Raw genomic sequence first — 12720 nt, 5'->3', positions numbered from 1 at the left:
TAAACCCTACTTTGCAATCTTCGCACATAATATCCATTCAAACATGTTTATGTCAATTAAATCGAACCATCAAAATTAAAAATTGAAATTTCAACATCTCTTTCTTTCTTCTCAAAATTTTAATAATTTTTTAATCTTTCTCCTCACATCTCTTTTAAGCAAATTTCTAAAAGCACTCAAAAGTATATACCTGAATTTCCGTAAGAGACTATTTTCACAGTTCAAACGTGTGATCTTATAGTCAAGTGTGAACAATTATATCAGTTACATCAAGACCTTCCTTTTTCGCCATTGTTGATACACAACAACAATGTACTGGTATGATCATATGGCCAATTACGAGACATGAATGTAAACAAGTAACCACAATACAGGAGTCCGGAGTCTAAAAGGTATAAAATATTAACAAAAATTTCAAAACGGTACATAAACATGTTTCAAGTGATCACAACAACATATATCAGGTCCTCTCATGGAATTCATACACAAATTATTAGTGTATCGGTGTGGTACTTAAGCCAACCATTAGTATTTCATATTAAATATGGTATTCGAACCAATTGTTGGCAACTTGGCATTATGTACTAGTATGGTACGTTAGTCAACCAACAATTAAAAACAATATGTACGATCACAATCTCAATGAAAAATCATACTTTAAACCACAAGTAAATAAACGAGTTCATTGTGTGAGTTTATCAACATTATGTCATTTCACATTAGCTTTTTAGTTTTCTTCACATACAATGCACAAGTAATACTATACAACAATTAATATACAAACCTTACATAGCTCGAAAAACAAACAATCATCAATCACCTGCCTCAAATCAAACCTTGAAAACTCTAGAAAATCTTAGCTTTCGTTCCCCTTTTTACAATAACTTGACTTATTTTGGTCTAAATACTGAAAAAACACAACAATCAATGGTGGCCTAACAATACCAGAATCATAGTCAAATCCTAATCCTAATCAATTACATGATCATTCTACCCATATAAAATTTTTTCCACCATAATTTCAATTTAGAACTCTCCCCTAAGGTTTGTTGGGAATTAAACACACAACACACACAAATAATCTAGAGAAAAGAGAAACAGAACACAAACGGGACACACAAGAATTTAACGTGGTTCGGTTTCCCTACTCCACGACTGTAACAGGAGGATTTTATTTCACTTGTGCTACTCTAGAATTACAAATACAAGGATCATATTTATAGGAAAACCAAATAGTTAACCTAGGGTTTCAGTAATGGGTCGGGCCGGCTCACAAGCCTCCACAAAGCCCAACAATCTCCCACTTGGAGGCTTGAAGAATTTCAACTGTCATCCACTTAGAACACTTGTATGTCTAGTAATCTTTTTCAACTCTCTCCTGCTACAGCGGCCTTCTCATCAGTCAACTGAAAGGCCCGTTGAAGCTCCCCGAAGCTTCAACACATCAGTCACGGCTGAAACTGCCCTTGACTCGTCCTCGGTCCCTACCGGCTCCCACTTGAGACACGAACTGCCGGATCCTAGAACTCCCTGAGAACAAACACTCTCCATACTCAGCAAGAAATTTTCTGGAGACGTATCAACAGCTGGAATACTGGTTCTCTTGACCCACTGTCTTCTAGGAGCCTTGGCTGAAGCACGGCCGGTGCTCCCACTGCCACAAACGCCTCTGACTGGTCTTCCTGAACCTTTCCTTGCTCGTTCATCCTGAATCTGACCTGTGGCTCTGGGTTTCTTTCTTGCAAAGACAACCTTCTTCTGCCCACGAGATTCTGTGAACCGGACTTTGTTTTTCTTCTGAACTGGGACGGTCACTCCCTCAGACGGTAATCCGACAATATACAACGATCCTCTTTTTGTTCCACGAGCCATGACAAGATTGCCCCTCACGACCTTCCACTGCCCATTTCCGAACTTCACATGATGTCCCTGTTCATCCAACTGCCTAACAGAAATCAAACTTTTCGTCAAGCTTGGAACAACTCTGACATCCTTCAAGGTCCAGAAACCGACTGGCGTCTTCAGCACCATGTCACCCATGCCCGTAACATCAAGAGCTCTATCGTCTGCAAGCCTTACCTTTCCAAAGTCTCCAATAACCAGATTCTGCAATGCTTCACTGCTGTGGGTAGCGTGAAAAGAAGCACCAGAATCCATGACCCAGGAATCCACATTGCTCTCCGCGCAACAGATAAACAAATCCTCGTTGACGCTGTCTTCTGCAATGTTGACTTGTTTGTCTTTCTGGCATTGATTCCTGAAATGCCCCACCTCCTTGCAGTTCCAACATGTTACACCTGAGCCATCCCGAGCCTTCGACTGACTCCTTCTTCGGTTCCTGCTCCCACTACCTCTGTTATTTCCTCTGCCTCTGACGACGTTTAGCATATCACCTGATGATTCTCCAGAACTCCTTCTTCTGACATCCTCGCCAAGAACGAGATCACGAATCTTCTCAAAGGTGAATCCATTAGGTCCCACTGAACTGGCAACTGCTGTAACCGTTCCGGACCAACTGTCAGGCAATGATGATAACAGTAGTAAAGCTTGAACTTCATCATCGAACTTAATGCCAACTGACAAAAGTCTGGCTAAGATCGAATTCAATGAGTTGATGTGCTCGGTAACTGAACTGCCTTCCTTCATCTTTGTGTTCACCAACTCTCTAATCAGAAAAATTTTGTTTGCTGCAGATGGCTTCTCGTACATGTTAGACAAGGCTTCCAAGATGCCTTTCGCTGTCTTCTCCTTAAGAATGTTGAACGCAACATTCTTGGTCAACGAGAGTCGGATAACTGACATAGCTTTCCGATCCAAAACTGCCCACTCTGCATCAGACAATTTTCCTTGCTTGTCACCCAACACTACGTCCAAATCTTTCTGAACCAGCAAATCTTCAATCTGCATCTTCCACCAACTGAAATCTGTACCATCGAACTTCTCAATTCGGAACTTCCCATCTTCTGCCATCTCAAAGGACTTCGGCAATTCCCTTAACGGCGTCTACAGACAGCGGGCGGCGATTTGGACGATGCTCACGATCTGGACGCTCGCGGCTGGATCTGAGGCTCCTCGACGCGGCGGCCAACGGAACGGCGCGACGGACAGCACACGGACGACGGCTGTTCGCACCCTGCGCGGTTCTCCTAGCCGGCTGCTGCTTGAGGTTACCCACACGGTAACGGCGGCTACTCCTCCCTGCACACAGTTCTTCACACAAGAACCCTAGGTGACAATTTCTCACAGTTTGTGTTACAATGTTGTTGAAACCTCGCTCTGATACCAATTGTTGGGAATTAAACACACAACACACACAAATAATCTAGAGAAAAGAGAAACAGAACACAAACGGGACACACAAGAATTTAACGTGGTTCGGTTTCCCTACTCCACGACTGTAACAGGAGGATTTTATTTCACTTGTGCTACTCTTGGAATTACAAATACAAGGATCATATTTATAGGAAAACCAAATGGTTAACCTAGGGTTTCAGTAATGGGTCGGGCCGGCTCACAAGCCTCCACAAAGCCCAACAAGGTTGACCACCATAGATTCTAGGGCTTAAGAATCAAATTAAAAGTTAAGAGAGTAATTAACTTACCTTTATCAAAGATAATGATTGGAAAAAAATGAAAAAAAAGCCCTAGGTCCCTATAGTTATAGTCACATAATGATTGTTTTTTTTTTAATCTTTTCAGCATAAAAAATCGATTAACTCTACTATGGCAACCCAACGTGCTATAACGGCCCAACACGCTATAACGAGATCACCCGCTATAGCAAAGTGACACCCGTTGTAACGGCTTGCACAGGGAAAACTTGAAATTCTCCCCAAAAGTCTCCATTTCGCAACACACTTTTAAAATTGATGTTCCAAACTAACTCATTCACGCCAACATCGATATTTAATACTCACCCAAATCCACTTCTGAAAAGTCATAAAGACTCTTTAAACCTCTTAGCTATTAGAGGATCCAACTCAAGCTTAGGCATTATCCTTTATCTCTTCCCAGATTGCTCTAGACCTCGCCTTGCTCAAATTTCATCGGAAACTTGCCTACCCTAAGATTTTTAAGTTACTATTCAAAAAGTTTTCTGAACCAAATCTTTCACCGTTGGTCTACCTATAACAACTAGAACTCTAGAAGGGGTCATTACATTTAGTTATTTACTATTTTTGTTGTCAATACTTCATTTTTTTGTTAGATATTTTTTCACTCCTTCATTTTTCGAATTCTTTTTCTTCATTCGAAGAATCAATCAAAAACGATATATATGTCCATCTCATGAACAAAGTAAGACAACATCACATCGAGTATTGTTGTTGTTGTACACTCTACCACTACAAAAAAAAATGACTATTAGCGTCATTTAATTCTTAATTGCCGCTAAATATGTATTTTTAGTGGCAATTGTCACTCTTTGTATATGTCTATAAATCCTTTAGCGATATTGGTTTTAATGACACTTAACTAATGCCGGTAAAGACTTTAGCACTCCTTATTAGTGTCAATAATTAATGCCGGATATTGTTGTTATTGCCTAAGAAATTTTGTGTGTATTCAACTATATATTGAAGGGTGATTGACAAGACTAAAAGGAAACTATTCCAAGTTGTGTAAACACAAATTGAATGATGTAAATATACAATAGGGCTACTACTTTAGATATTTCCACTTTTGGACTAACGAAACCAAATACTTTAAAGTGAACAGTATTTAGTTGCCATGCCAAGGAGCTAACCTTAGGCTAGCTAGGTTACTTCCAATTCCATTAACTAAACTGTAACCAAGTACTGATTGGCTTTTCTCCTTTCATTTTTATTTTTTTCCATTTCTATGTGTTGTTTTAAGTGAAAGATTGAAAACATGACCAGAATTTGGAAAAGACTTGAGAATGACAAAGGTCCCTTTAGCAGAAGAAAATGATTCAATTATTGTTCAGAAGAAAAAGAATATTACTATTCCTCTCGTTTCGATTTATTTGTCCTTTTATTCTGTCTAGCGAGTTTGTTTAAAAAGAATGTATAGTTCCCGAAGAATGACCTATTTGTGGACATCGAAGTAGACGTATGTGTCTGTTTGTTTCAATTCAATGAAAGTTTAAATGTATATTTTTGTACACATTCAAATAAACAAGTATTGAATGTGTGTATATGTTCAACTTTTATATAAATTTAATTGTTGAATAGCGTAATGTCAAATAATATCAAATTAAATGACACGTTTATGTGTTATGTCTTTGATATATAACACATATTTTAAATTTAAACATCAAAAATTAAAAATCTTTTTTACTTTTTTAAACTTCATAACAAATTAAAAACAACACAGTCTAATTAAAAGGAAGAGATAAGTTAACAATTCAAGTCACAAAGATCCAGAAAGAAGTAATTATTTCTATTTCTTTAGTTGACACTTTTTTTTTTAAATCGATGTGTCATTAAAAAAATGTCAACTTACCATTAAAATATATATATATTTTTCATTTGATGTCTAATATCCGTATTGAGACCTCATTCAGAGGGAAACGCTCCCTACCAAGAATTTGTTCATATTCAAGACTCAAGTCTAAACCTCTGATTAAGAAAAAAGCAATAACTTATTATAATCATAAATAATTTAATTATAAAATTACCTTTTTATCCTTAAACGAAATGACCTCCAACTATAAAAGAATTTTTTAATATATCATATCAAATTAAATAATATCATATAAACTGCGATAGAAAAAATCGTAAATTAAAAAAAGGACAATGGGCATGTGGGGGCTGAGGCTTGTAGTCCTCTGGCAAAGGAGAAAGACAGGATGGCATGGATTTAACAAGTGAATACGTACGCTATTGAAAAATGTTGATCCAGGGAGTTGACATGTCATTTAAATACAAAAATGGATAAAAAAAATATTTATGAATTATGAAAAATTGAATAAAAATGTCTCCAAATACTAATTAGATATAAAATTGTTCATGTAAAAATTAAATTGTTAACTTCATCTATCTTTATTTAATTTCACATAGTTGACTTTGTTTTATTTTAATTAAAATGAATGAGTTTTGAGTAAATTTGCTGATACTATAACAAAAAACAAAAAGTGTTATGTGGCACACTTCGTAACTTTACGTAGTTAAGGCACATATAAAATATTTAAATATTCATAAAATTAAAAAAAAGTGTATAAAATTAAAAAAGATTAATTCAAAATTTTAATTTAATTAAGATATATTTTAAAAATTTCGATCATTATATATCTAGATCAAATTGCCCAATCAAGTGGGGTAATTATATATATGCTTCTCCAGAGACTTTGTGGCCAACAGAGATACGTGGGTTTAGAGATTCTTGATAGATTTTTTAAAGTTCATTTATATATATAATATATAAAGAAATTATAATAAATTATTTTCCTAATATACTTTGTGCTTGACAGGATTGCATACATCATGCTTTTTCAAGAAAATCCTGGTCATGGGGATGGGATCATACAAGTGAATAAAAAATATTATACTCAAAGTCTAAGATGAAATATTTTCTTTTTGATAGTAATAAAAAAGAAAAATGCACAAATATTCTTTCAATCTATGTCCGAATTTTCAGAGACACACTTATACTTTACTAAAGTCCTATTACCCCCTGAACTTATTTTATAAGTAATTTCCTATCCCTTTTAGGCTTACGTGGCACTAGTTTGAAAGAGAAAGTCAATCAGCGTTGAACCCACAAGATAATGTCACGTAAGCCGAAAAGGGATAGAAAATTATTAATAAAACAAATTCAGGGGGTAACAGAACCTTAGTATAGTATAAGTGTGTCTCTGAGATTTTAGGCATAAGTTAAGAAGACACTTGTGTATTATCCAAAAAAAAATATACGTAGCGTGATTTGATAGCTGATTAGAATTATGTAGTTATTAGTAATATCAAAAGTAATGAAGAGAAAATTTATGTATTATTTGACACATGTATTGCTTATTCTACTTTCTGTCATGCATAAATAATGATGCAGACTTTTAAATTGGAAGTCCAATATGATATAATTTTATATATGAATAACCTATCTCTCAATCAGTTATCAAATATAATATTACGTATGAGATATTAATCAATTCAAAAATAACTCATCTTAAAATCAGTTATCGAAAAATCCATAATTTCCTCATAAATTATGCATTGCACACATGACAACACTTGCTCTTGTTGCTTTAGAAGGTGTAAGTTGTCAAGACGTTATGATAGTAATTAGTTGAACGTTACACTACAACAAAATTGTGAATTATATCGGAATTTTTCTGGATATTGATATGAAAACTCGCAGAAACTTATTTTTTCTGTAAGTTTTCATATTATTTTCCAGAAAAATCCTCGTATAATTCACAGTTTTCTTATAATGATTTTTATGTCCTATAAGAACATAAGTAATTATTATAATTCATGAGACACGACTATTCCCTTTTAAATATGAATAACAATAAATTGGTGATTGACATTTATTTGTTTTCAATAAATTTATGATGAATTGTAATCTATGTATAGGCTTTTATTGTAGAACCATTTTCTCTACTGTAGTAATTTAGCTATATGTAGTTATAAAATCAAGAATAGGTGGCTCTACAAAAACATTGGACTCATCCATGAAGCCTATGGTTTTAAAAGAATTCTACTCAGGTGTTTGAGTACCTCTATCGTCAATCGATAGGTTGAAAATTCTCGTTACATTAAATGATAAATTATAATACTATTGATCTTCGTAATATATCTATGAATTTGATAAACATTTAAAATGATACTATCAGTTAAGTATCTCTATAATTAAAAGCAATAAATCAGTTATATTCAATCTCTGACTTTTCGACTTGCGCATAATACATAAATGCTTCATTTTACGTTTATGACTTCAAATTTTGGGTGTGCAAAAGTATACAATTTAACTTGTATAAAATTTTAACAAGCAGACATACGAGTCCTACGTGACATAATGCATGTAGGACGCCACGTAGGACACAAATGTCATGTAAGATGTCATATAAGATATCTGTGTTTATATGTTCAACTTTATACAAATTTAAGTGTCTACTTATGCAAATCCATGTTAGAAGGTATATATGTGATCTGAGATCAAACTAAAAGACATATTTATATATTATGTCTTTCGACTTATAAGTGGTACTTTTGGTTTTACTAAAAAAATTTTTGTTTTGTTCTATCCTAATATTCTTTCTAATTTTCAAAATATATATTCCAGAATACCTTTTGAATATTTACTCTTCACTCTATGTTCATAGTTTCTCCTTTTTTTTCTTCCTGCAAAAATTTTTTTTAACTGTATAAATTTTAATAAAATATTTATAACTAGTTTAGTCATTTTAATAAACGAATAGCCTATCAATATTTTCTTTTTATCAAACATATCAATTTTAGCATTTTTATCCAAACACATATTACTTATTTATTAAGTAATTTGAATATGTAAAAATTCTTATATCTAAAACTTTTCAACTATTTACGATCAACTAATTCAAACACCTTACTCATCTTCTATATAACAACAATGTTAAAGTGGTAGCACTATCAATACATAACATATGCTTATTATATTTTTTAGGGAGAATGCACAAGTATCCCCTAGACTATGACAAAAATTTCAGAGACACATCTTAACTAAACTAAGGTCCTATTATCCTCCAGAACTTATATTTTTTATAATTATATATAGCTTTTGTCTTACGTGGCACACTCCGTGATCCCACGCAATTGAGGTGCGTGGGAGATATTTGAATGCATGTAAACCTAAAATGTGTACAAAATTATAAAAAAAATAAATTCAGAGGGTAATAAAACCTTAATTTAATTAAGGTGTGTCTCTTGAATTTCGGTCATAGTGTAGGAGAGTACTTGTCCATTTTTCCTATATATATATAAGTACTAGTAATTGGTTATGCTTCCACAATCTTTTCATATATTTAACATTTTATATCTACCAAAAGTAAAGCATATGCTAATAAAATGGACTATAATAATTAGAAAGCATATTTGAATATATAACTATAACTTTCTTCCAAATTGTACTACATTGCAATATTTAAACCATAGTACTGTCTTATCACACCCTTTTTTCTTAGCTTATATAAAGCCATTCTTCTTTCTTCATTTTTCTAATGTTACTTCCCCCATATTTGCCTTAGAATAAAAACATTTCTTCAATTTTTTAACTTTTTTTTTTTGTATAATATATGTAGAGAGCTTTCTTTAGTCCACATAAAGGGGGCAGTATGGTTCAATTAGCTGCTGACTCATTCACACAAATGCTAAGGTTTTGAGAATTATTAGGAGGAAAAACCTTAGTAACTGAGTGAATGATGCGGTAGACTGACTGAATCTTAAGCTTTTTTTGCTTGGACTGAAGGGAGCTCCCTCTTCGTAATTACTTGATAATATATTTTCTTTTATATATCTTCAAATTTATTAAATTCCTATTTGTACTCTACATTTTAGTTTTAGTTATTTGGTAATTTCCTTCATTTTGTTTAATGGATCATATCGAAGCAATAATATTTGAAAATGTATAGATATATTGTAGTGTCTCACAAGGAAAATTGGAAAAAATTAAATTTGGTGATTTTTCTACCTTTTATTTAAGGCTAGGTCACACCTTTGGATCTTATTTAATTAGTTTACTTGCTAATTAATTACATGGCTTGCTATAATATTAACAAAAATAAATTGAATTACTATGGGAGTATTTAAGTTTTACATACCAATGTTTTAGTTTGGTTAGTTTTCATATTTATCAAATCACCAATTAGTAGTAATATTTTATAATCATTTGTACCCATATTTTATCTTGTATCAAGTAAAAATTAATTGATTGTGTAAATGAATTAATTTCTATATTGTTTAGTTCATAAAAATTATTTAAATTCATTTTAGGGTGTGCAACACTTATTTGTATTTGAGTTTTAATTGTCATGTTTTATTTTCAAGATATAATATCACTTTTTATGAAGATTTACTTGTAGATATTTTTTAAATAATAATCTAGTTAATAGTGTAAAATAATTTTATGTTGAGGATAAATATAATTTAAACTCTCATTTTTTTATATTATTATATTTGCTTAGTATTTGCCTTTTTTTTTCAGATTAATAGAAGATGGAATACTGGATTTCTCTAAGAGGAAGCTCTATCACAACTATATATACATCTTTTTGTCCTCCTTGTAAGCAAATACTAAATAAATGAGAAATATTAGGGTTTGTTTGTTTGAAAGGTTGTGAGTATTTTAAAAAAGTATTTTTTTTTTGTTTTTCGAAGTTAAAAATGATATTTATAAATTATGATTGTGTTTGGTCATGAATATAAATTGAAATTATTTTTTAATGAGAAATTTCCATTTGGAGTAAAGAAAACGAAGTTTAAGTATTTTTCCAAATTCTAGAAATTTTCATTTTTTTATGACCATACATAATTTCGAGAATTCTACTTTGAACAAAAGTAAAAGATATTCCGGTCAAATATTTATTTAGTAGTTTAGTTAATTAATAATATAACTTTTACCTATCTTATTGGTTGGTGACAATTTAATAATTCTCTTGCAAAAGCTAGTGATTCCTTTTAGGTCAATAATTAATTATAATTTGTACGAGGTATGATAGTGGGGCATATATTTTATCCGATTCTTGGATCTGATCGAATCTCTTTTAAAAAATCATGTGTATATAGCAATCCTAATACACTATTTTATGTGTAAAATTTGAAAATAGATTTGACTTTGAGAGGATTTGATTTTTGAAGAACGTACTGCATCATATCACTTGCCATACGTTACATTTGTAAAAGAGTACGATTTTAAAATGGATACTTTTTTGGCATAATATATTAAGTAAATAAAAATTACAAATAAAAATAGATAATTTATTCAAAGATGGACAAATTGTTTGTTACCATAGTTAATTCTATATACTACAAATAAAATAAAGGAAAATGTTTTAAATATATTTCATTTTTGATGGAAATTGTAGTGATGATATCAAATTTTGGAAATGATATTTTAGTCTCCCTACATTATTTAATAGTGTATAAGGTATATATACGTATACGTAGACATTATAAATGTTGCATAATTATAAATAATAATGTGACCACGTGAGCACTTTAACATATTTAAAATATACTATTAAATAGTGTAGAAATAAAATATCCTCCATAGAATTTGATCTCATAACAATAACTCCGACCAAAGTTAAAATATTTTCCAGATTTTTTTCCCTACGACACAAATAGTTTAAGGAATTCACCTATAAAAGGTCAAATTTTTATCGACCATCATTACTTCCCTGCCTTAGTGCTTTTGTCTTCAATCTCCATTTTGCCTACTAACCTACTTGGCTTAAGTGACTATAGCTTGCGATTTAAATTTAATTGGGGCTTAAAATGAATATCAAAAAAATATTATTTTCTTGAGGGATATAATTTTGTGCATTAATATCAAAGCATAGTTTTTTTTAGTTTTTTTTTTTTGGTTTTGTTGTGTTTTCACTTGATGTCTAAATGCGTATTATGAAATTGTGATTATGTTGAATATTGTAAGATCTATTTTAGGAAGCACGTTCACAATAGAATATATTTCAATGCTCAAAATTCAATCTCGAAACATATAATTGAATGGAGCGGTCCAACTACAATTCCACAACTATAATTGTATAAAATTGAACAAGTCTTACATGACATAATACACGTAGGACGCCATGTAAGATACAAAATTACCATGTAGGGTGTCATGTAGGACGAATGTGTCAATTTGCTCAATTTTATACAAATTTAAATATCTACTTGTTCACACTCAAAGCAAAAAGGTCATAATTGTTAGACGTTAAGTTAAATATTATGATTAACATTATGCCAAATAAATTAATTACCAATTAGTCAAACTAATTGATGAATTCAACAACCTTTGTTAAACAAAATCACAATCCTACAATATTTTTTCTCTTTAACAACCCCTCGTACATTAAAAATTAATCATAAAATCACTTCAAACATATTTGACTACATAAATTAAAATTAGTTTAACTTAATTAATATTTAATCATATATCTTCATCATACACACGAATTTGCATATACTTATGCAAGCAAAACATCGTAAACCACATTAAAATTTTCATATCACATTTTTAGTTCAACACTTCTGTATAATTAGATCTTGTTATTTGTTTGAAAATTTTATAGCTATTATCGTGATGTTATGTTTTATATATATAGAAATAATATTTTATATTTAGATTTCATTTAGCTGTTATAAATAAAAGTAGAAATTATACAAATAGAACAAATGGGGAATAGTCAAGAGAGGTGCGCTAGCGACGAGCACAAACAAACTTATTAGATACCTCAAGAAAGCCCGACAAAACCACACGTACAAATTGTGGCTTGTCCATCATAACTTTTTCGAATTTGCATGAACTAATTGGTCGACCGATCACTAAGTGGGAATGCTCCCTCCAATATGAGCGAACCCTTTCGAAACTTATAAAAAATAATTTAATTAACATAATAACTAATTAGAGAAACAAACGAAACTAATAAAAAATAATTTAATTAACATAATAACTAATTAGAGAAACAAACGAAACTAATAAAAAATAATTTAATTAACATAATAACTAATTAGAGAAACAAACAAATTGAAGTACCAAAAAAATGTATATATTGTTATCTTCACA

General features: G+C 31.4%; 1 long non-coding RNA gene across 1 annotated transcript; it reads left to right on the top strand.

Moving 5' to 3' along the window:
• The first annotated feature begins 9174 nt into the window (after positions 1-9174).
• LOC114075052 lies at positions 9175-10317 on the top strand. The gene is made up of 2 exons (XR_003575380.1): positions 9175-9416; positions 10138-10317. It is a non-coding gene; the product is annotated as an uncharacterized LOC114075052 (long non-coding RNA).
• The last annotated feature ends 2403 nt before the right edge of the window (positions 10318-12720 follow it).

The sequence above is a fragment of the Solanum pennellii genome, chromosome 12, assembly GCF_001406875.1.
Source record: "Solanum pennellii chromosome 12, SPENNV200".
NCBI lineage: Eukaryota > Viridiplantae > Streptophyta > Magnoliopsida > Solanales > Solanaceae > Solanum > Solanum pennellii.
The sequence above is the reverse complement of the archived record's forward strand: the minus strand, read 5'-3'. Positions and strand labels throughout refer to the sequence as shown.